Source organism: Bemisia tabaci, chromosome 3 (assembly GCF_918797505.1).
Source record: "Bemisia tabaci chromosome 3, PGI_BMITA_v3".
Classification (NCBI taxonomy): domain Eukaryota; kingdom Metazoa; phylum Arthropoda; class Insecta; order Hemiptera; family Aleyrodidae; genus Bemisia; species Bemisia tabaci.
In genome coordinates, this window is record NC_092795.1 from 22,511,396 (window position 1) to 22,537,428 (window position 26,033).

Genomic DNA, 26,033 nt, shown 5'->3' on the forward strand with positions numbered 1-26,033 from the left:
TATTGTTGGGGCTTTATAACCATGTAACTATGGTATTATTAACCGTTTTCTCGATGTATGCTCCTGAAATGGTACTGCAGTTCGATATGGTTTGAAAATCAGGTTATACATGAACCGGGAGTTTGGATACCAGAACCGATTCTGCGGTTACGCTATGATCGAATAGTTTGACCAATACGAAACATCATCGTACTACAGTTCAGAGAACAAACCTTTTCTCGTTGATTCTTCCCACCTCTTTCAGATTCCAAGTATCTTCGTTTTTTCTTCCTTCTTCGCTTCCCCTACGAAAGAACGTAACTTTGAGAGGATAGGGTACTTTGGCGGCTGGCCGTCGCAGAGCGCCAAAGCGCTCTATGAAAGCGGCTTTTATGTAAGAATTTTACTATCTTTCAATGCTGCCAAATTTCCACTTGAAATTGCAATTTTGACTGTATATTCTAGGGTATTTCAAACTGAATATTTCACTGATTTTGCAAATGATCTCATGCAAAAGTCAGACAAATTTTAGAAACAAATTGCACAGGTGCATTCTTGTAAAAAATCATTTTTCTAGTCAATTTTGCAACATTGGAATGGAGTTACGTTTCTTGGTCTGGGAGCGACCAATTACGTGTTTTAGTCCAAATTTGGAAGAAATTTGAAAGAGCCTAGTGAAACTAGAAAAATTATTGAACGACACATTTCAAGTGATGCTTTGCATTGCGAGTTCGAAATTTTGCAACGTGGAAATGTAGTTCCATTCTCTCCGTCTGTAGAACTACAAAATGCGTTTCAGTCATCATCTAAATTCCATCCAAAATTTGCTAGGTGCACTTTTGATCATATATGCTTCAAATATAATCCAATGAAACGGCAACGTGGTTCTAGGAGCCTGATCATTCTTTTCTAACGGCGGGGTAAAAATTGCCCAAGCGTCCTCACGAGCCCTCATGGCGTGGGCGACGCGGGGAAGGAGGCGCATTTGAATGCTCTATCACTTTTAGCGGGCCCACATCAAGCCCCCCGCGACGCTGCCGAAATGCACCGAGCACCATTTCTGTGAGTGAGAGGAGCGCGATGAGTGGTGTCGAAATTCGCAACCGGTGACCTGAGTCGAGGGTGGCTAAACTTTTTCTCCGTACTAATTGTGCGGTTCATCGTCGAGAACCCGCTCCCCAATTTCCTACTTCTCTGATCCGGGTTTGAGGTTGCCGAGTGGCGTGGATTATGCTTTTTTTCTCCACCAAAAAAAAAAAAAAAAAAAAAAAAAAAAAAAAGACCAATGGTCAAGGTTGTAAAATACTCACGCTCTTGCGAACTTTCAAAACATCCAATCGCTATACATTATTATGACTATTTATTGATTAATTAACTTAATCTTAACTAAAATTAACTTAAATCTCGTGAAAATCTACTTTGAAGATAAAGAAATTTACAAAGAAAAATGTGAATGAAGATGTGCAACGTCAGCATCAAAGAGACGCATCTTTTGATTTTAACCATTTATTTGGTTAGGGTGTTAATTCGATAAAATTAGATCTTCCTAAAACGAAACAAAATTGAAAACTTAAATATTTGAGCTGAAGTATAATTCAAAACATCTGATTTGTGCCTGTGTTCTAACTTGAATGCCGAAACAATGAAATCGCTGTGGCTCTATATCGCGCGAATAAAATGTATTGAACATTTGAGTACTGACTCAAATGTCGATAACGGTCGCAAACATGAATCAGGACTTTTATATATTTTACTAACTTATGTTCTTTCATTGAAAATGCTGCTGACGATCTCATCATAATATCACAGTTATTCGGTAATATTTTTAGTAATGAATGCGAGTATTTTGTTATCATTTCGGGCCAATACATCAGCTCGGATTTTTGTTTTTTCTTGCTTGAAACCGATGTATTTATAATGGATGCACATTTCAGAGAAGAAAAAATGAGTATTTGAGATACCGTGACAGACTTTGAATGATTCCAGGTAAAACGATAAAAATTTTTGCAAGTCAAAAATCCGAAGCCTACACATCTTAAATTGCAAAACTCAACGGAATTTGCTTTTTATCCATCATTTGCAATGAGTAGGTAACTTCCCTTTACTTATCTGTGCTCAGTTTTATTTATTGATTCGCGGGAACAGTTTCTTACACAGCACGCACAAAGCAATCTCAGGACTGAAACTTAAATTACTTCCTCGCTGAAATTAAAATAGGAATTTTTTTTTTTATCTTTTGATCTAATTTATCTTCTTTAAATTAGCAGCGTGATGGATAAGTAGGACGCTGCCTTGAAGTTACTGCATGTTACTTTCATCTTGCAAAAAATCCACGCAGAATATTCTGAGAGTAATCTAAGTTATCATCCTAGGAAAGTTTCGACTAGAATAATTCAATTATTTCCCTCACCCATGTTTGTCTCGTAACCGGCGGCTCATGATTTCATGGAATTTACGTTCACTGTTGTTATTTTTCTCTTAAATGAAAATTTCAGTGAATATTTGCTGGAATACAAGGCCGAATTTTCTTACTTAAAAATGAAATGTATGTGTTGAGAGGAATTGAATTATATAACAGAAAGAAAGGTCCTGATTTCTTGCGTGGGATGGCAATGTGCTGCAATCAAAGCACCGTCCCAATTATTATCTACACTCTGAAAAAAGAAGACGAAAAAAAAGAAAAAGACGGCAAATTTTACAAGAGGTATGATAAATTTCCCCCTGCATGGTTTTGAGAGGATAGAGGACTTTGGGGGCTATAGATGTCGCGGAAGGCCAGACAGCGCTGTGAAAACGGTTTTTATGTATGTATGCACGGTAAATGCTACATGTTATCGTGAGCCTATACTGGATTTTTAACACAGTGATACTGTAGGGTGGGGTAACCGGGCAGCTATGGTAGCATTTATAATACTTTGAATGTGGTTGAAATTACAGTGTGAGCTACCACAGAGCCACTGTTACTGTTGTTGGTGATTACTATCCCTCACTTTGCCACACACCATACCTTTTTTCAGTGAAGTGGTGGGGGGATAAGGGCAAACAGACCAAGCGCAGTGGTACGACGTGATCTATCGATTATCGATATTTCCCCATTTGAAGATATGGTCAAGCATCGATTATTGAGGTGTTCGTTGCAAACATCCTGTTCATCGATTCTTTTCCATAGGTTTAAATTGCAGATCAATCGATAAATCGCAAAGCACGCCACTGAGACCGAGTTCGACAGAAACACACTAGGCTTTCTCAAGTTTAAACCGAGAAAAAGGAGTTTGAAGTTTGAGCCCTCCTAGGACATAATGTTAAGAAAAAAGTTTGACGACCCTCATGTTCAAAATATTTTTTTCTACTTTCATTTGGACTACATTTTGCAATTAGGAGGCACAATGTGTGGCTCAGATGTAAAAACACTTCTATATATAGGAGAAATAATATATACGTTGTTTCTAAACCGTGCCAGAAGCTGTAGATCCTGATGGCAAAATTTAGTCTGATTATTAACAGGAGAGACTTACGAATTTTTGGACGAGTTGGTACGAGTTGAATTCTGGACTACTCTTCTAGCTCATTTTTTCCAAAATCCAACTTGGTGCGTTTGTATTCATGTCAGTGTCAGTACGCATGGTCGATCCCTTATGAGATATTAAGTTTGCGAAAAATCAGAAATACCTTTCCTCGAAATTAGATTAACTAGATACAATTATGAATAATATTTTGAGAAAAATTCAAAAGAAAAAATTCATACTTTTTTAAAAAAAACCCACATCTTATCAGAATATATTTGGCAACATACGAATACCCATTTGGTACTTTTCCTTATCAGGCATGGTTCAATGTTTCACAGGTATGTAAGTCAGTAAGCCAAGATGCTGCAGGATTGAACCTCGGAGCATCCGATGAGCTCATACGCTGGTCCCAGAAAAACCCCCCGTTTTCTTGGAAACTCACCACCTATATCGAATATCGTCTGTCTGGATGGGCTTTCCCGCAATAGCATGGCAACAGGCCGCAAGTCATAACCTTTCCCGAACCGCACGACCCGAGATAAGCGCCCTCAGAACTTTTCAATTATTCACGTCGCCCTTGAACCCCCCCCCCCCCCTAACCACCCCTCGTCTTTAACCCCCGGCCGCGTTTCAATTTAAAACACTTGGAGTCGGTACAGGAGGGCAAAAACCGCTTATGTTCCTTGAGTTGCCGCTGGATGTTACGATGTTTGGCTAGCTAGGCGGAGCGCCCGCTGTTCGGCGGTCTCATTCCGTCGTAAGGTCTCATCTCAATTTACACATGAGCCCTGAAAAGCAGGTAGTTATATGCGCATTAGGGTTTATCCCAAAATAGATTTACGCCTTTACATCAGAAGAATGACGATTTGCCTGATGAGCCAAATCCGATTAGCGAACGACGATTGTTGCGGATCGGCCTGAGGGAGGTGAAAATTCGGGGGCGGGTTTCCATGCCTCGGAATTTAAAACGTGCGCTGACTGCCGGATATAAGTTGCGAGGATAGCAGGTAGGTACTTATAGATGAGACATCGAGGCATTAAATATGTAAATATCACGTGATCCATACATTTTTTCCCTCTCAAAGCGGGAAGTTTCAAATATCAATTGATTTTTATTATTAACACTAATACGACACTTTAAAGTAGATTTCGGAGTACTTCGGACTTATAAACATGTTTAGGGCACCTTTTGTGAAATTTTAAGTACCTAAGAAACATTTTTCGGAGTAAAATATTCTTTAATCTAGTTAATCTAAAAATTTCGAGGAAAGACCATCCTAATTTACGAAAACGTAATATTTCTCAATGGGCTTCGTGTGTAAACTCGTTTTTCTTTAAACGCCAGTTGTTAAGTTGATCAACATCCGAAACATCTGAATGCCCATTAATGACAAAATGAAATTACGAATATCGGTAGTCTAGTTAGACCGAGCTAAGCAGAATGGAACTAAGTCAAATCAGCTATTGCCAAATTTAATTGGGCAATTTAATTGTTTACGTGTAAACGGATGTTCGGATTTTTGTGCGAATTTCAGTGAATTTTCTGCCTAGTTCTAAGCAAATTCCTTCAAATTTTCAAGAATATCCGTACAAACATTGTTACATAAAAAATTAAAATTCTCAGTTAAATTTAGCAAGAGCTGATGTGGCTTGGTTCCATTCCGCTGAATGCGGTCCAGTTAGAACCGTTGCACTTCGAGAACACATGTCGGTGCTGCTGCTCCGAACTTTCACTCGCGAGAGGTTGGCATCCGTGGTTGTCAGGAGCGAAGAAAACTACAAAGGGTGGTCACCGGGAGAAGGAGCCGACAGTGTCGCCGGACCGCGAGCCCGAAATGCCCGCGAAACCGCGACGTGGAAAAACACGGGATTCTGGCACGGTGTGGGCCCAGGGCCGGGAAATAATAACACGGGGGCAAATGAGATGGTAAATTTGAATGGTGCCCCGCGCCGAGTTCCATTTATTACGGAGGAGCGTGCGCTGTCATTAAATTTGTATGGTCGGGAGCAGGTTGAAGCAGCGACCCGCCTTTGTCGAACTCGGTTCCGGCCGGGAAGTCCTGGCAAACTTTTCACAGCGATTTCGGGATAACTATCTCGCACCTCTCTCCAGAATCCCCCCTTCTCCACCCCCGCCTGGTGCCTTTTCACCTTTGCTCACGCTTGGACTGGAGTTTCTCCATGCACCACGGTTTGGCCCTGAGAGATGGGGAGCATTCAGACAAACATGTTACGCCGTTGTCGAGGATGTTCCTCGTGGTTCTTCTCTACCGATAAAAAAAAATAAAAAATAAAAAATAAAAAATAAACTAAAAAACCGATTGTTAAAAAATTGGTTGACGCAAAAATGAGGAAAGGAGATGCAATCTGCCGGAGGAGCTCTGTCAGGATTGCTATCAGTGGCGGTTGGGTGTCGCAGAGGGCACAGAAGCGCTATAAGAGCGACTTATTAGTAGTGGGTTGACAGAAATGTTTTTACATACTTATATGAAAGCCGCTTTCACAGCGCTCTCTGGCGCTCTACAAAGTCCCCTACCTCCGCAAAGCCCTTCAGGGAGTTGGCACATGGCACTTCGAAAATAGCTATATATTGGTTTCAATGGGTGACTTTTAGGTTGGGTTTGTATTGAGTCAAAGTAGATTGACTTCAAATCAACTTTTGTGTGTAAATACGAGTGTAAAAAGGTTTGAGAAACATGTTTCGGGGAGATTTCGTCCTGAGCTGATAAACTTGATTCGTCGGCGCACTGGAGTGCTCCGTACTATAGAGCGGAGCATTGCGAGAACACTCCTTGCGCCGACGCGCCTTCACTTTTGCAGATACAACACGGACATTCATCAAGCACGAATAGTTGTATCTCTGCGCCGTCATCAATGCACGCTCTACTTCCATATTGTGTTTGTTTCCGTTTGTCTTTTATTTCAATAGTGATACTTCTGAGGCTATGTGGGCAACCCATTCAAAGATACCCAATCGGAAAATTGACCTTGGTACAAGCTTAGTATGACATTTTTTCACATTTGAATAGAGTTGCCAAGCTTATCTTGCTAATGTTCCCACAATGTTAGCAGGACATTTATTTTACCTCTGGGACAAGCTTGAGCCCAAAGATTGTGCCAAGGTTAGGTTTGTAAGACTGCTCCAAGCCTATCCTGACAATATTGCTACAATATTGGTGGGACATTATTTTACTTCCGAGACAAACTTGGATATTCAATATTGTGACAACGTTGTGTTGATAATATTGCTCCAAGCTTGTTCAGCGGATATTGTGATCATGATGTTGCCATAGACTTGATGTTAAAATATTGCCATAATATTGACAGGATATTTATTTTACCTCTGAGACAAGCTTGGATTTCCAATCTCACCTCTGAGGCAAGGTAAGCGATAGAACGCCGTATTACCTGCCGTCCTCGCGGAAGAAATTTCTTAGCGTCGCAATGCCTAATGTAGGCATACGGAGCATTGGAGTGCCGAGGAACCTCTCTAAGTCAGCTACTTGGCTGCTTGCACTGGTTGCACTGAAGTATTCAACTTGGATCCCACTTGTAACGGGCACTGCCCAGGCGAAACAAGAACCAGCCCCATTGACGGGGCGGCCGCGCGCGGACCGTTGCCAAAAAGCTCCATTTGAGCCCTTGGCCTAAGAATATCGGTAAGATGGGTTAGACGCCTATGGATCATGTGCCTATTACGTCAAAAAGCGAAAGGTCGCAGTTTTTGCCCTTTAATTTGCCCTTAAAGGGACCGCAACGGCAGATCCGCGGCGAGCGCGCTCTGGTGGCGGAAATAGCAAACGCGGTCGAATTGTGCTCGCCGCGCACAATATTGTGTTAATCTTATGACAATATTAGAAACAGAAGCCTAAAATGTTTATTTTCTTAATCTTGTGACAATGTTAAAGTGCGAATATTACCACAATGTTGTAAAAATAATGTTAGCATAATATCAATTCAGCAGTTTTAGATATCCAATATTGTGTCAATATTATGACAATATTACGAACAGAAGCCTGTTATGCTTGTTGTTCTAACGTTAATTGAATGTTAACATAATAACAATACCGCAGTATCACAGAGATAACATCGTCTCGATATTATTTTAGCAATTTTGTTTTCCTAATATTGTGTCAATATTGTGTCAATATTATAAGCAGAGGCCTATGTTCAGTATTTTTTTTAATAATGTGCCAATGTTAAAACTAACATATTACTGCAATATTGAAAACATAACTCTACGACAGTATTAGTTTACCAATATTGTACAACCAATATTGTGACAACATTGTGACAATCTTGGAATCACCGAGCACCACCTGACCTTGGATTTCTAATGTTGCTAATATTGGTGCAATATTAAAATACTAAGGTTATATATTCAGTATTGATGGTATATTGTACCAAGATTCTCAGGCCAACCTTACTGTTGAAATATGCTCACAATCTCGCTAAGGTTGCCACAATATTATTCCGATCTGAACAAGGTCAAATTTCCGATTGGGTAGGAGAGACGGAATCGGGTCTCCTTTCTAATCTCTTCTTCCGATTTTGAACGCCACCTCAGTAACAACATGGAGCAGAGCATTGCAAGATCATACCTCGTGTCATAGCGCCTTCAATTTTGGTTAGGTAACATGGACACCATCAATACGAATATTTGTAACTCTATATTGCCATCAATCCGCGTAGAGGTGTCTCTTATTTTAGAAATTTGATAAAAGTTAAGGTTTAATTTTCTAAAAATGTGCTAAAACGTGTCCAAATCAATGCTCATTTTGAAAAAAAAAAAAAAGTTTAGAGGTTTCTAAAGCGCGTGAAAGGACGCACATCTAGAGATGTTATTTTGGCGAACTTGCATCAAGTTAGGAATTTTTTTTCTTTTTTCGACGACAACTCCATGAAATTCCCAGCCGGATTATATTGACATAACTATCTCTGTCGCGGGAGTTATACGTATAACGTTCGGGGATGAAAAAGCAGCAGTATGTTACCAAAGAATTACATTTTTTGAGAAAATATTCCTGACCGTCAAAAACATAAAAATAACATACAGACAATACTTCAGAAACTATCAACACCAATGTATTGTAATACGAGTCAATATAACTTGATTTGGAACTTTTTGTTTGAAAAAAGTCTATGTCATCTAAGGGTTTAAAAACAGTCACAGCTTTAAACAACTGATACTTCAAAACAGACTTTTTGTATTTCCTATGAATTGGATATGCAAATCTATCACTAAGCCTCCTCCAGGCTGTTTGAGGAGAATGAAAATTCATGGAAAAGCTTTGAGGAAAATGATCTTTTTATCACTTCAGCTAGAAAACCCGTTGCTTCTGATAGACTTAAACATCGCAGGAAGAGCTGTTCAAATAATACTTCCGTCTGAAACTTTTATTAGCCGATAACGCTTCATAAGGGTATGATATTGGGGTCATAATCGATTTCCCGACAAAATGTTTAAAAACGTTATTCGCGCTTTCTGGTCCACTGCCAACTTCTCGCACATTAAGGATGAATAAGATTTCTCTCCGCTTCTGGTCTTATTTTGACCTAAAAAAAATCATAAAAGAGGGCTGAGTTCCACGTAGAAGAAAGGAGCTTACCAGCTCACCTGAGCCTTATCGTATGATATACCATGCATTTAAATATAGTAGACGAATTATAAACTGAGGTCCTTTAATGAATATAGTGTTATTTTGCACGGAAAAATGGACTGCCGATTTAACAATAAAATTTTTGAGAAAAAGGTCTGAAATGTTTCAAATGTACATTCTACAAAAGTAGAGAGCTAATTTAACCACGGAGGTGGTTGAATTATCGGCTTTTATTGTAAAATCTACATTGAAAAAAGTCGGATAATTTTTTTAGCTACAAAATCGTTAAATCAGCAATATCATTTTTTTCCGCGTAGATGGTTTAAAGAACCAAAAGGGATGAAAATTTAACAAAAATTTGGGATCAGTCGTTTTTTAGTAATTTTCCTCTCTTTAATTAGATAAAAAGGTAAAATCAAATACGGGTGATTCTCAATCGTTAAGTTTAGGAGGGGGGAGTTTTAAAAATGAGCTCCCGAATTCCCAAGCAGTTTGCGGACCGATTATTATTGAAATTGAAGGAACAAAGCGATAGATAAAGAAGAGAAAAAGGAAAATGGAGCAATCCTATTGGTGGAAGCTCGTAGGTTGCCATGGAAAAAAGAGGAAAATGGGGTACCTACTCGTATACTAAGGGGCCTCTCGTGGGTTGCTGTTAGTTAGTCCATCATTTCCCTCCTTTGCCTATTGCAACTTTTCGCTTTATCACCATTAGTTTCACTAATTTTCCCCTTTGTATTTTTTGTCGATAGCTTTATCTATCAATCTAAATAATCGGCCCGATGGAAAATAACGAGATGAACGAGTAAATGACGGAATACTTTTGAACACTGGAAAAAAAACACATTGGATCTAGAGTCCAGACTCTTAAAAACATCGACCAAAAAAAGTACTCTTGGTTCAATCAGAATCCAGCTTAAATCAAGAACCAAGCCTTTTAATTTAAGCGGATTTCGTTTTGATTCAAGCAAAAATCCGATTGAACCAAGAGTATTTTTTCTTGTCAAAGTCTTCAAGAGTCTGGACTCTAGATCCATTGTGTTTTTTTTCCAGTGAACACAGGAATACACGGCCAAGACACTAAGACTATGAAAACAGGTGAGGTACTTCTCTGAAAAGCGTTGCCGCAGAATCCTGGCAGCAGTTTTGTCGTGGGTGTAAATTACAAGGGCACGAAACGGAAGCGTATTCTCGCACAAATTTCGGCTCCTGGGAAGGGTGAGAAGCCGTAAGCCTGCAGTTAAGATAGCGTGCCCGTGCCCGTGCCGCGCGTGAAAATGACGCTGGCCCCGGGCCCCTGGCGCACACTGGAACAAGCTAATATAAAAGGTCGGACACGAAATAATTGGCTAAAATTTCAAATTTTGATGCTTATTTCGTCATAAATTCAATCTCAAAGGGTGTTTTTGAAAGGAAATTTCACGAAAAAGCTGATGAAACCGCTCCAGGGTGTCTAGTTTTTTTTTTTTTTTTTTTCATTTTGGGAAATCCTGATGAACTTCTGATTTTTCCTGATTTTAGACTGCGAAATCCTGATTTCAAAACTTTTCCAAATCTTGATCAAATCCTGATCTTTTGCGGAGATAAATTAAAATTTCTGCATAAGCGTATGCGAAAGCATAAAAAAATCCGATCGGGCAGCCAACTTTTCTCAAATCCCGATTTTTCCTCAAATCCTGATGAAATCGGGATCAAATCCTGGTTAACCTCAAATCCTGATAGAATCGGGAAAATCCTGATGCTAGACACCCTGCACTCTTAAGACGTTTTTGCTTCATATTTTCAAAAATATAAGCTTCCAGAGTTTCCAGATTTTGTCCGCCATCTCCTATTGACTAGGTCCATTGTGCGGCGGGCGCGCGCGGTGACTCAAATCACACGCAACGCAATCCCCTCACCGATTCGACCCCCGAGTAATTTTATTTATTAGCTCACGAGGCCGTATCTCACCGGAAGGAGCGGGCGTAAAAAAGAAGAAGAAGCACGGGCTACGCACCGAAAAGCTCCGCGGTCCGTCCAAGAGGTTGACCATCGATGTCGGATTTCCGAGCGGCGCGCGGCGCGGGGATGTTCACGGAATGGACCGTGTCAGAAAAGATCAGTTAAATTAAAATCAATGGGGAAAACAATTAATAACTAAAAACGTATATATTTTGAATTGAGAGATTTTGGCGACGCTAATCTTTCTCTAGCATGCTGTTGTGCTGAGAGAGACGCCGTATGAACATTCGAGAGTCGCCAAATTTCCTCCAGTAAAAATTTAAATTTCAAAAAATAATAAATAAATAAAAAAAATAAAAAAGTTATGATTTTTTACTCTTGAAATTTTCCGATAATTTAGAGCTGATTGTGAGTAAGTTTCTGAAAAATTGGAGGATAAATTTTCACAGATTTACCTAAAAATTCGTATTTTAACGGAGGAAATTTGGCAGCATTTAAAGGCTTATACGGCTTTCTTCCTCAGCACAGCAGCAATGCCTTGCAGTCTCAAAATGAAAAATCAAGTTTTTTTAAAAATAATTTTTAAGCGCTTTTCAGAAATTTTCCTAAACGCGTAAGTACTTGTCTTCTGGTATTGTGAGTCTACGTTGGAAAATTTTTGTCCACTCTTTACTTTCTTTATCTTTATAATGCAATTACTTCAATTTAAACGAATAATCATTCCAGATTATGGGTTTGTCAAACAAAATACTTTGCATTATACACTTGCCCAATTTTTTTCCATACTTAACTATACTAAAAGCCGATTTAAAACTCAAGGATGTAGGATTTACTGAAGTTAAATCATTTTATAGGTGTCACCAGATACAATTTTGACATCCAAAATGCTATATGTCAGCAAATCATATCTTTGAGGCGGTGACTTCCATAATATACACAGGAAACAATCGATGATTGTCAACAAAATCACAGATTTCCTAGGAAATCGTATTTTTACACGTGGCAAGAACAGATGTCCATAACTCAACAGCACCAAAGGAATAACCCAAGTCACATCGGGCGGTGCTGAAAAAACGTTCACGCGCAAGAGAACAAGTACACGGGTGGGAGCGATGTTTTGAATAAAAGAACCATGGAGAGGGGTACGAAAGGGGATGAATAGCAACGTACAGTGTAGAAATAAAAACACTTACCTTTGAATAGATGTGCAGCAGCTACAATCTTGAACAAAGCAGCCCCTGCGCAGAAAGAAAAGCGAATCATAATGGTGTCAAAACATGTGCTTGAGAATAAAGTAGATTCGGATGATGACCTGAATGATACATTTTTTTTCCTATGTGTGTTCGCGTGTTTGCCGTATGAGGTAGATACATGTACCGCTTGTTTATTTAGGTTAGTTTAGTGTGACAAATTGTTCGTGCGACTAGAGAAAATTCCCGAAAAAATGAACAAACAGATGTAATTAGACGCATGTCGCTTTAGGAACATCGGACAAATTGTTCGTGTGACTTGAGAAAGTTCCCCAAAAAGTGAACAAACAGATGTAATAGACGCATGTCACTTTAGGAACATAGCTCGTATTAGAATACTGCTGAGATTGTGCTATTTCTTTTATCTTCTAGGAAAACCTAAAAATTCGAAGTTTCAATGGAAATAGTAACAAAGGTAATTTTAAATCCACGTTTACTTCTGGTTAAAGGTAAAATTCAAGTCCCCGTAGAATTAACCTAACCTTGGAAAATATTTGTCACATTGATTTGACTGTGGCTGATTTTACTTTTAATAACGTTTAAAAATATATATATTTTTTTGTTTAAAAAAAAATCATTTTCGGAAAGTGAGAATGGTAAAAATTTGTATACATAAAACTTCGATCCCTGGGAATTCATTTAAAATTCCCTAGACAAATTCTGGGCTTATATGAAATGTTCTTTAGATTGCAGAGTGCACTGCCCCGGCAAGGATTTGTGCCAACGCATCGTTGCTTTTACAACTTCTTCGGCATCACAACAAGAATGTAACAATCTTAGACATTTGGCAACGTTGATGCATAATTATTCTTGGCACCACTCCCCCCGTTCCCCAGAGATTTATGAAAATAAATATTGTCTCTCCACCCATAGACGCTCTTTCCTTTCCGTACTTTTAATTGTTTACTTTTCTAAAAGCCCCGCACAATAAGTTTGCCTGCAAGTTCTCTATTAGTCGAAACAATTGACGAAGTCATTCTCCAAAAGGATGTAACTATTCTGTTTCGGAGGTTGCCAGCTTCAGTTAAAACAAAGATCTCTTAGATTTTCTACGTGTTTTTATGAGAGAGTGAATGAAACCCTACTAAAACCATACGGAGTAAAATTAATAAGTTTATGATATCATAGAGAAAAACTCCCCATCGTAACATCACCAAAAAAGTAGAAAACATTTTTAGATTCTTTGATAGATCATTTCCATCACAATTCGTCATTTTCTCCACAAAACAACGTAACTACATTTCAATGCTGCCAAATTTCCCCTCACAAATTGAAATTTTAACAGAGGAATCTTGATCAAATCTAACTGGAAATAGTACCGATTTTTCATCTAAGCTCAAGCAAAAATCAGATAAAATTTGAATAAAAATTGCAAAGGTACAATCCTGTAAAAAATCGAATTGTTCGAGTCAATTTTGCAACCTTGGAATGGAGTTGCGTTCTTTTGTCCGGAAAACGACGAATTGAGGCTCTGGACAAAGGGCGAACTGAATCACTCTGTCCGTCGCATTTTTTCACAACGCAGTGAGAGAAAAATTTGTTCACAAAATGGCAAGTCCGGTTTTTAACCCCTGGAGACGATATGGGTATTTCAAAATAACAGAAAATAACATCAGTTAATTGGAAAAATACAGATGACAAACAATAAAGACGTTGAAATCACTTCGGCGTTGCGCCAATTAAGTCTGGACCTTGTTGTGTGACTTTGAAATGGTGTAGAGGTCAACATAGTTTGGAGCAGTTGAAGGTCTGTATTTAGCTCAGTAATCGACTTATGTGACTCGGTCTGTGTTTAAACTAATTTTTCGGCGGAGGAACGAAGATAGATGAGCAGAAACTTAGCTGTACTCGTCGTCTAAGATTCCCGAGCGGTATCCGGTGTTTTGTAGAGCCCTCTTAACTTGTTGCCAAAGCGACAGATTGCTACTCTCAATTTTTAGCGGGGCGATTCGCCTTCAATTGAGAGTATAGGCAAAATTGCATCTCGAGAGTTCGAATAGTGGTATCTGAACTCTGTATTCATATTCCGTGGATTAAAAACATTTAGTTGATGAATTGATGGGGCAATGAGTCAAGCTAGGCCGTGGAAATTCGTTTCCTTAAAGACCGAGCAAAGTATACCTTATCAAGAGGTGCTAGACATTCAAGCTTTATTCAGGTAAGTCTAAATCAGGCACAGAGTAAGCTTTATGGGTCTTCAGATATGACGGCCTGTGACTTCCCACGCCGATCTTCCTTTATTTGCTTTCTTTATAGGGAACAATTTTTATTTTTAGTGTGATCGTTTTCTTTTGCTTCGTATATTTAAAAGCTTTATTCTTTTATATCTATTTTTTAAACCGTATATTAATCCAGATTTCAAAGACTATTAGATTTACGGCGGAGTTCTGAAAATTATAACTCGGATGGAAAACTTAAAAACTTCACATGTATGAAAAATGGGGGGGGGGCGAGAGAGGGTGAGAGGGGGCGATTTGTCTCATGGAAAAAGATAAAATAATTTAAAATATATGCCCATTTTTCAAAGCCATTGGCGTTACATATTCATAATAATGTCCAAAACATCTTACCGAATGAAATGAGTTATCTTTCTGAAGTGTGCGGATGAAAATGATACCATCAAAAACGATGGGCTATTAAATATTGATTTTTAATAAGAAGTATTACCTATAAATAAATGATACTTACTTTTGTCAATTGAGACGAAAATGATTCTGTTCGTTAACTCTAGTTATAATTAAATTTAAAGAGGAAAAATTGATTTTAAGTAGAGCAGTTCACGCGAAAAAGGGCAAAGTGGAATAAAACTAATAACTTTGGCCAGGAAGTTTTTCCCATGCAGTCAGTTGGATCTTGGAGAGATTAAATTATGAGCCGTATGCACAAAAAAACTAATCTCAAAATTTCACATTTGAGCTATGCAAGAAGAGGGCACGCCTCCAATTCAGTGGATCGATTTGAGACAGGATTTGACAATAGCGCTTCGTTTAGATTTGTTCGAAGCGTCGAGACTAAACTTTCGTCGCCAAACTAATTAATACCGAAGTTTCTTTTCGCCGGATAGTACGAGGCAATATTATCATTATCCAATTAAAAGACGCTCGTTTTTAATTATCATAAGTGCCTAATTCATCGCTTTATTTTCTTGTCGACCGTTGACTGTTCTGAAAATACGTCTGCATTTAGGATTCTGTTCACCCCTCAGAATAAAGCTGGTGTGGCTCCTTTTTGTACAGTCACAAACCTCAAGGATATACCAAGATTTCTAGATTGGAGACTCTGAATGATGCCGAAATTCTCTTGATTTTAGGTTCTTTGATGTTGAATTGGGTCAACTTTGCTAATCACGGAACCGGGCTTAAACTTTTATACTTATTAAAACGGCCCGATGAAATCGAACTAATCTGGTTTGTCAGGAACACGCAATCAAAGTATTTGGTCTTCCTTAACCGACAAATTTTGTTGAAATAATCGAATTTGAATTTGAAAGAAAACAAATCCCTCCTCATAAGAAGATATTTACCTTCTAACTATACCTATTCTAACTTCTCTATTTTTATTTACCTTCTAACTCCTCAAAAGCTCATATTTTGTTACACTTACACCTAACAGGATATTAGCTAGGATTTTTCTGTAATTGGCTGGTTACGATACCATCCGTCTTCAAAATTTGAATTTCCTCAAAGTTATTGATTTCAAATTAAGACCTTATCACCACAAACCTGTTTGGCAAACCTTAGGCTGCATCACTCCTTATCGTTGAGTTCCCAGGAAAAATGAATGGAATAAAAATATCAGGAACCTATTTCACTGCCTCAAGCGGGTTACTTCCCTCTCCATAGCGTATTTAATTGCAGGTAATTTATACTGCCACGCACATTACTTCTATTTCAAGGAAAAATAAAGATACAGTTGGAAATAATTTATTTCACTCATCCGAATCTCGAAACCGACATCTTGCAAAAACAAAAGGAATCCTCGGGTGGTTCGAAAGAGTTATAAAGCTGATGTTGAGTTAGGCGATGGGCGGGGGTTCGGGGGGTATTCGGGAGGGAACGAGGATACAGAGGAAGGAAGAGGAAGGTGGTCTCCGAGACCTTAGATGTCGTCTATGCCGTCGCCAAATGGCAATTCCTTCCCGGATCGCAATTTAAATTCGTCGCAAGTTATCATGGCGTCATTTATTTTATAACGCCCCGAAACAAATTACAAATAAATTATGCCCCGCCCGCCCTCTGTCGTCTCACCTAAGTCACCTACATTCATTGCGCCCGGAAATGGGACAGCCTGGATTTCCGGTTGCCGCGTCGAGCTCGAAACCTTCCGATTCTTACATTTTGTGAAAATCGTCAATTTGCGACGTTGACATTTTCTTATCTTTAGGTTTTTTATCATTAATCGACGACTTTCCTGAAAAATTGAGGTACGCATCCTCTTTTTACGGAAAATTCCATACGAAGATTTCAAGCTTTTATATGTATAAGTCGCTTTTATGGCGCGCTATGGCGCTCTGCGACGCCTAACAGCCACAGGAATCTGTCATGGTACGGAATCCTCCGGAAGCTGGCATCTCTCCATCTCTTCACGAATGCCCTCCACCCACCGCTTGGCTTGACGCCCTCTCCGTCGCCTACCTGGGGGGATCCACTCAAACACCTTCTTCAGCAACCTGGCAATTACATTTATTCAAGCTTTTATACTTTAAATACAAATGATACTTCCCGGGAAAAGGAACCTTAGTCTAGAAAGGCTTATAAAGTTTCAGTGGGGCAGTTTTTGATGCGCGAGTATGGAAAATCGAATTTTTTGATCTCACAGAAAACTCTTTCCAGTGTTCTACAGCATAACTGGCGCTGGGTTGAGTTTCTTTTCTTTTCTTCAGCGAGAGAGTTTAGCCAACCTTCAAAGCAAGTCAGTTAACACGCTCATGATATCCTTAATAATGCTACAAGTATTCTTGAAAGTATTAAAAAGAGTTTAACACCGGAAACTGAAAATCGATATTTTTTAACCTTTCCTGGTGATCTGAACGATTTGAGGTACTTTCACGTGAAGCTTCTTTACCTGACTCCATCCCAGTTTGAGTATCATCAATTTGTTTTGCGCGGCACCACATAATTTCCAAATCTCAATGCACAATGGATCATCAGCGAGTGATGAGTGGGCATCCTTTTCCTACTTAAATCTGACGTCGGCGCTCCTTTTAAAGAAACGTAGCGGAGCGGCATAACGAGGCGCCCTCGACATTGCGCCATCTCGCGGAGAAAAGGGTAACAACTCTTAATTAGACTCAAACATCGAGGTTTTTAAGTTGCAGCCGGGAACTTTCCCAACAAATCAACTGCTGTGAACTTAATTGATTTATTTGCACAAACTTTTAAAGTGAATAGGTCTCGCCGAGTTGGAAAAGGTTGCCAGCCGATTTTCCGGGAGATTTTGCGATGGTCCCATGATTTGTCGAAACGAAATTGTGAGGTCGTCGGTTGCTTCTTTACTTTAAAATTGTGAAGCCATTGATCCGATGATGATGAGAAGAGCAAAACCTTACCACGACTAAAACAATGTTTGTTTCAGCGGACCGATTATTGAAATTTAAACCAGCCCGGTAAGACATCGAATTGCGATATATTGCATGGTTAAGATAGGGCTATGTCTTGTCGTGTCGGGCTGACATAGTTTCAATAATCGGGCCGCAGAGTATGACTCGAAAGCTCAGTTCAGGGTGAGTCGTATGATTACGAAAATCGAAGACTCAGTTTTAGGAGCAAAAAAGCGACCAATGAGCTTTGTAGAATTTTGATTAAATGAACCGAAATTTTGGTTCAATAGATCAAATTTTTGGCTTTGGGAGCCAAACATAAGTTGATATACTGGATGTTTGATATATTAACCAAAGTTCATGGGATATACACAATTTACGTGCAGCTTGAAAGATCGAATTTTTTTTCAGTAAGGAAATCAAATATTGATATAATAAATGTTGTTATGCATGATAATGATCATCTTTACTTTCTCGTCCCAATTGTTTTATTATTTTTTTAATTTTATTTTTTAAAAACTTTGTTCAATAAGTTATAGAACCGATTCGATCAGTCGAATCAAAATACAGAGAGAAAACCGGTATTTGTTAGACTCAATGCTACATCGACGATAAGTGCCGCTTATCGTCGAAGCGCCATAAAGTAAGTTTCTCGATTACAACCTTCCACCATTTCCACCGCTGTTTTAACTTTTTAAAAAACAAAAGGGAAGAAAAGTCAGCGTAAATAATAATTTAGAATGAAATCTGCAGCATCGCAGGTTCGGATACATGTTTCGTGACTTTCACCATCGATATTATTCGAATGCATTGAGTCACCAGATGTGCGCGCCGTTGGGTCCCTCCGAAGCAGCTGCTACGAATATGAGGTTTGACGGAGGCAACAAGGGCTTTTAAATTTTAATTACGCAGCACCAGGCTCGAGGTTTCACGATATTTGTGCGAATTATAATGAATCATGAGCTTTGACTCTGCAAAATCTGTGCGGTTGAAAGCTCTGAACTAAAGAGTTTAATTTATTACTCTATTCCGAACTGTTCTGAGGTGATTCTTTAAGTTTCGTTTGAACTATCTTGAGCCACGGTAATTTTACTCGAATCTGAATATTCAAAACAATGGTTTCAGAATTTTCGATTTTTTCCCCTACCTTGATTGTTCCCGGGCTTTTTCTGATAGTTTGATCAAATATCCAGGAGTCTGATCGAACTGTAAGCTGATATAGTTTAAATTCAGTTTATTTTTATGCTATTTTCAACAATCAAACATACTGAACGAAATTTCAGGTAGAGAGAAGTCTCACCAGGGGTGTTCGATATTCATTAAATGGCGAAATTGATGGATTATACAACAAATAGACAAAATACTACCCCAAATTCAAATACTTGCCAGAATTCTTGAGTTTTTTTCCTACCTCGACAGTTCCCCGGCTTTTCCTGCTAGTTTGGTCAAATATCCACGAATCTGATCGAACCAATAACGGATATAGTTAAAATTCAGTTGATTTTGATGTTATTTTCAATTATCAAACATGCTAAACTAAATTGTTGGTGGGGAGAAGTTTCACCGGGGGTATTCAATATTCATTAAATGGCAAAATCGATGGGATACGTATACATCAAATAGACAAAACACTACCCCAAATTTAAAGACTAGTTACAACCTGCATGTGAAAGAACAAACTTTGCACGACACAAAATAACCACCATTCTGCATGTTTTCCCTTTGGCTTGGGTCTGCAATCTAACGCAATCCGCGGGCTGAAAATCAAAGCTACAGTCCAAAAACAACTCTTCTGAATTTGACAGGATACAAATTTATGCGCTGCAAGCGCTAGTCCGGGTTGGTGTGGAGGGTATAGTAGTTGATGATACGGGGAGGAATGGCGATAAAGCGCGGGAAAGCGAGGGGTATTATCGATGATAAAACCTGTCAAAGTTGGAAATATAAAATTCATCGAACGCGATTACCGATGGACTCTATGATCGTTGTATCATAGTTTAAAACCACTATTTGTACCCAGCTACGGATCATTGGAACTTAGTTTACAACGAATTTCGCATACTGAAAGGGGTGTTCTATAGTGAAGGGGCTAAAATTGTTGAAATTTATATATTTTTCAAAAAAAGGGGTAAAAAGCAGGAGAGAGGAATGGCACGGCACGTAAGTATATTTAAAACCTTTCAGAAGGTTTTTAATTTTAATTAGTAAGAACTAAAACGACTCACGAGTAAAATACATCCAGTTTATCAGGAAGAATCTATCATTTTACGTGACTTTAATTACGTTTAGGATAAAAAAAAAAAAAAAAAAAAAAAAAAAAAAAAAAAAAAAAAAATTATTTGACTTTCATCAGATTGTGATAAAAAATGCACGTCTTGATTTGAAATTGTACATAGGTCAATTACTGCATTCTCCTCCTCCTTCAGGGTTACTCTTTACGATGAAAAATTATAAATGTGTTTATTAAGACCTATCTAAGTGGCAAGCACTTCCTCAATACCTATCGCACAAGCGCGTTGTAATGAATCTCAAAAACTCATTACATGGAAACTAATAGTACTTAAAGACGGATAATGCTGCTATCTCGAGTCTTTCAAAAAGGACAAGTATGCTCTGTCGAAATTTAGGACTTTAGGATAGCATTTTTACTATTGGTTGAATCTAAAGAAGAAAAGAGGATGATGGCATAATCCTAGACGTCACAAAAATAAGTACTGAACAGACTTTGAGAAATATGTTGACCATATCATCATTTTTTTACGAGTATCATACATTTCTCCCTAATGGTACAACATTCTTCTGGGTCGACTTAGTTTGAATTCGTCCTTGAGAGGTTAGGAGCCCAATGAAAAACTCGAAACTGAGTTTCGATCAGCGAATAATTATCAGCGAGACATGGCAATAATTTTTTTATTGGTAATCGAAACGATTTCGATATGCCCGGGAATGAAAACTCAATCATTGAGCCTATCAAATGCAGTTACGCAGAACTAATTACGTGAAATTAACCTCTCTCCTTGTTCCGCCACCATACTATCATGCAAAAACCGCGTAAGTGCATCGGATCCCAATCAGCGTTTCGTGATTCTCGCCCAGCAGGGCACTTCGCCTCTCGGATGGGATGAATAATCGCGGCGAGCACCGAGAGGGCGCAGGTGAGGCGAAAGTTACAAAAATGAAAAAGCGGGAAGCGTAGCGTTGAATAGCCCTAGAAGGGGAGGAGGGGGGGGGGGGGGGGCTCCGGGGTTTCCGTGCCCCGTACAATTACGGTGTGCGTCACATCTCGAATCGTCGCGGTACATAAATTAGCCGAGGACATGGCGGGCACGTGGGGCTGGCAGGGGCGCCACCGTCGCGCCCCCGAACCGAAGCGGAAATATGCCTGCTTCGCAACAGCACGCTCCTGGTGTCGCTCGCTATGCCCCGCGACAATAGGGTACCCCGAAAATCAGACAAACTATCCGGGGAGAAAAATGTATTACAAGGGCTGTCTCGAAACAACCGACAGTGAGGATGTCATTCGGGAACTTCAATAGATATCGACATGCGGTTTGTGTTAAGTGGTAGCTCATACTCTCAGGGAGACACACATCAGCACTGGTTACTCAAAGTGAAACTCGGACGAAAGCAAGGTGAAAGAAATCAAGGGTGTCATTACCGCGGTGGATGACGTCAAAAACTCGACTTTCTAAGGGGTGTTGTCTCGGTTACTATTGAAAGTAAACAGTTGCTGTTTGGACGGATCTTATTATTTCCAGCTGCTCTACAAAAATCAAGCTTCAAAACACGATTCTGTGACCAGCGGAACTGACCGATTGATTTAATACAAAGGCTGTCCCAAAACAACTGACAGTAAGGCTGTCGTTCGGGGACTTCAATAGATATCGGCATTCGGGTTGTGGGAGGTGGTAGCCCATACTTTTAGCTCTTAAACGAGCATTACTTTAGCTAGTTTGGTTAAAAACTCAACAAGTTACATAAATTTTCCCGAAACGTGTAAAAAAAAAAAAAAAACCCTACAGGATTCTTTGGTAATTTTTCACGTGGTGATTCGAGAGGACCGGCATTTATCCGTTCGCACTTCGTGAGAACTCCTTGATATTTCCAAAATCTCAATTCACAGAATTTCTAAGATGAAAATGTAAAATTGCAAAATATTTGTTCAAATTATTTTTGCTCAAAAATCCTGTGGGTTTTTTTTTACACGTCTCGGGAAAATTGATGTAATTCGTTGAGTTTTTAACCGAACTAGCTAAACTAAGGCTCGTTTAAGAGCTAAAAGTATGAGCTACCACCTTCCCATAACCCGAATGTCGATATCTATTGAAGTCCCTGAATGACAGCCTTACTGTCAGTTGTTTTGGGACAGCCTTTGTATTAAATCAATGGGTCAGTTTCGCTGGTCACAGAATCGTGTTTTGATGCTTGATTTGTGTAGAGCAGCTGAAAATAATGAGATCCGTCCAAACAGCAACTTTTTACGTTCAATATTAACCGAGATAACACCTCTTGGAAAGTCGAGTTTTTGACGTCATCCACCGCGGAAATGACACCCTTAGTTTTTCTCACCTTGCTTCAAGCATTAGAATTTTAGGCATTAAAATTATTAGGGCTGAATTTCTGTTGGTTTTCTTGTAATAGCACGATTATCGGAATACAAATGGAAACACTTCCAATGAGGGTAAGACGCTTCTTTTAAACACCAGTATGATCTTGAAGTACAAATATTTTTTAATAAATACCAAAGAGGAATCCGAGATTTATCCACACCAGCAAAAATTGGACTGCATTCTGCAATTAGGGGCCACAATTTCAAGTTTATTCATTAAATCATCTCCGTGAATATGGGAACATACAGAACGTATGCTGCTTCTAACATGAGCCGGAAATTGTAGTTCCTTATAGCAAAATACTGTCAAATTCACGTAGAATCATGGGTAAGCTGAAAAGGTTGAGTCGATATTCCGAAAATCAAAATTTCTCGGGTGTTTCATGCAGTTTGTGATATGGGAAAGTTAGTAAAATATGTTTCAAAGGAGACGGTCAATTGTTTTTTTAAAAAAGTAATACTGTTGCGAGCCATGAGTAGTCGAGTTTCTGATGCCCAGTTTTTTAACGACGTAAAATCTTAAGCATGGTAAAATTAACGCAAACCAACTTTCATACTATGATACTCAAAACCAAGTTCATCTTTTAAGTAAGCAGGTTCTTTTAATCAGACTCTCAAGAGAGAGGGACATCTTTTTGTTAGACGCGTCCAATTATTTCCAGGCATAAATAGCCAATCAGCGGGACAATTATTCAAAAGCTCTACTTTTTGAATGCCCTATCCGGAGCCAACTTTTAATGAAGTGTTTCGATAATTTATTAGATCGCTGAACCCGTTGCGCCAACTTGTTGGCTTGAATAATTCGCCTATTTTCCGCGGCCCGATCCGTCGGCCAGAGATGGCACCGAGCTCCAAACTAAAAATCTTGCCTGATTTGGCACACAAATGGATCATTTTCCGCGGAAAATTGCAATCCGTTGCTTTGGCCCGGCAAACTTTTCAGATCCGTTGGGAATAAGCCGTGGAAAACCAACCCGGGCGTTGTATGTGCTGCGTTATCAAAATAGTCCCCATCCAGTGGCGTGGCGCGAATTGCGATGTGTCGATTGTTATGCCATTCAAAATTATGGTAAAGAATCGATTGTTTAGGTGTTCGCTGTGAACACCCTGTTTATCGATCCTTTTCCATAGGTTTAAATGGCATAACAATCGATATATCGCAATTCACGCCACGCCACTGTCCCCATCGCTCATTCATCGCGTCGTGCAGTTGGAGCCACACTCATCGCGACCTCGTTTTTAGCATGGTCTCCTCTAATTTTGTAAGGGGTCGGTTCCACGCAAGGGATGAAAACTACTAAGTAGACTCTTTAAGGGTGACATCACTGAAGAACCACGTGGAATATATTGAAAATGTAGTATATCCACTCTAAAACACACTTTTTCGTGGAGTCCGTGTATATCACGCATTTTCTAATGAACTAAATTTTGCAAGTAGGAACTACAATTTCTGGATCGTACGTAAAAAAAAATCCGTTTTTAGGGCGAAACTAGTAGCACATATACGTTGTTTTAAATCTGAGTCCAAATTTCCCACGTCTACAATAACTTTTTCCGTCGTTATCGACGACGAACGGTCGTATTCGACGGTCGAATATCGACCGACAATCCTGAGAACCAGCGGCTCTCATGAGCTTTGAAGTAAAACTTTGCGTGAACAGTGAGATTGAATCTACGAGTAGCGGAGTTTTCTTAGGCATAATATCGAGGCAGCCATCACTCAGCAATCAATTTAATTTCCTTCGGCTCAAATTAATTTTGCTTAAGGAAACTCTCTCATTTCCCCGTTTCAATACTTCTCATTCCGCCTTGAAGTATGCCACGGCACCTAACACGTCGTTCTTTCGACGTGCCAGTTATGATGTCCGCGCGTTGTCGGCAAATTTTGCAAGATATTTTTAAAAATGCTTTAAAATATTTAATTATTCGTCCCTCTTTGCTGATGCGGTAAATTCCTGCTGAATGAGAATGGAAATTCAAGATTCGACCCTCAAATTTTTTGATTCAGAATAAGTTTCAATTGTAACTTTAGTCCCTGATACTGCACGAAAAAATGATATTGACCCCTAAAGACAAAAGTTTTCTAGCTTCTTGCTCGCAAGATGCAAAAACACTGACTAGTGAAATTTTCCGATTTTTCTGAGGAGAAAATGTGCAATTTTCCCAATATGTCTCAGTCATTGGTACTTTTCCGATCAATGCATGAATATTATTCTAAGAAGAAGGCATTTAAGGGAAGAGGGTGTAAAATTGTGGAAATTAAAGCAGAAATTTAATGTCTCCTTACTCCAAAACTAACAATTAAAATCCATTTTAAAACTCTTTACTTCGAATGTGCTGTATAATATTGAATATTCTGATTCACAATTAACAGCAAACTCAATGAGTCTAATTGGCTGACCAATATTCAATCTTTAAAAAACTAAAACTTTAAAAACATGAAACCGCAGACGGAAAATCAATGTCCAATCTAGAATTTCTTATTTGTATTTGGCCGGCAAATCCAAATCCAACATAATTTAATTTTATTTCAAATCCTCCTTGCATGATGGGGCAACTTCGCTACGTACTTCAATGAGCGCCTAATTTTAGTAACATTCCCTCTGCCCACCTCCCTCAGCACAATCCGGTAAACGCCCGCCAAATTTGCTCAGAAATTCATAGTAACATCAAAGCGAAACGCATTTCTGTTGAGTAAGCTGTCTCGCCGTCCGAAACAAGCGAAATTATCAGCACACAGCTCCCGAGGACCAGGAGCGTGTAGGGAGACTCTTTGCTTAGGACTGGGTTGGGAAAGTCAGGGCAAGGCTGCACCTGAGAATGAAATTTCTGCAACTTTCCACCAAAGCTCGCTACTCCAGAACATGCACGGTGCCCCCCCCCCCCCTCCCCGATTCCCGCCCCCACCACCACCTCCGCATCGCTCAAACGTAAATACTGAGTTTGCAAAGTTCCGCCTGAATTCTTTGACGACAAAGCGGAATTGTGCATCATACATAGCTCACAGTGTTGGAGATGACTCCGGTCTGGGAAAGACTAAATTTTTCGGAAGAGGAGGTGATAATTTCTCACGCCGTAATGCGAGGAAGCATGTGACACGGAAAAAACGAGTTTACGAGGAAAAAACCTGCTTCAGGGTTCAGCCCTACTATGTAAGGGCTGAACCCTGTCCAGGTAGAGCTGGGCCCTACCCGCGTAGGGCCTGCCCCTATGGGGTATGAGGTGAAGAAACTCTAGGGCCCAGCCCTAATCTCATTTTTTCCGTGGACTAAAAGGTGGGACAAAAATTATTTCGGCTATTTTTCTCCTGTATGATTCCTCCCATACGAGGAGAAAATTCCCATTGCATCTTTGAGGACATGTTTTTAAAATTTTCACTATCGAATTTTTTTCTTTAGATAAGCGGTGCGAGCCAATCGAGAAGGTCTGAAATGGATCTTATATGTTTTATGGTTCAAGTAAAATAAGCTAGGGGTAATCCCCTAAAATTGTGGTATTACTCCATTTTTTGGATGATATGGGCAATGATCATTTCCAATTAACGGTGGCAGTACCGCAACAGCATGCAGCAGTTGGATAATGAACCTAATTTTTTGGGGTAATACCACA

The 26,033-nt window shown here is 39.3% G+C and overlaps 1 protein-coding gene across 3 annotated transcripts in view; it reads right to left on the bottom strand.

The window, feature by feature from the left end:
- LOC109029975 (discoidin domain-containing receptor 2) overlaps window positions 1–26,033 on the bottom strand; it is a 259,641-nt gene that overhangs the window by 227,945 nt on the left and 5,663 nt on the right. For all 3 annotated transcript variants that reach the window (XM_072298023.1, XM_072298022.1, XM_072298021.1), the window contains exon 3: window positions 12,220–12,264. The gene's annotated coding sequence lies outside the window, so the exon portion shown is untranslated. The remainder of the gene's footprint in view (window positions 1–12,219; window positions 12,265–26,033) is intronic.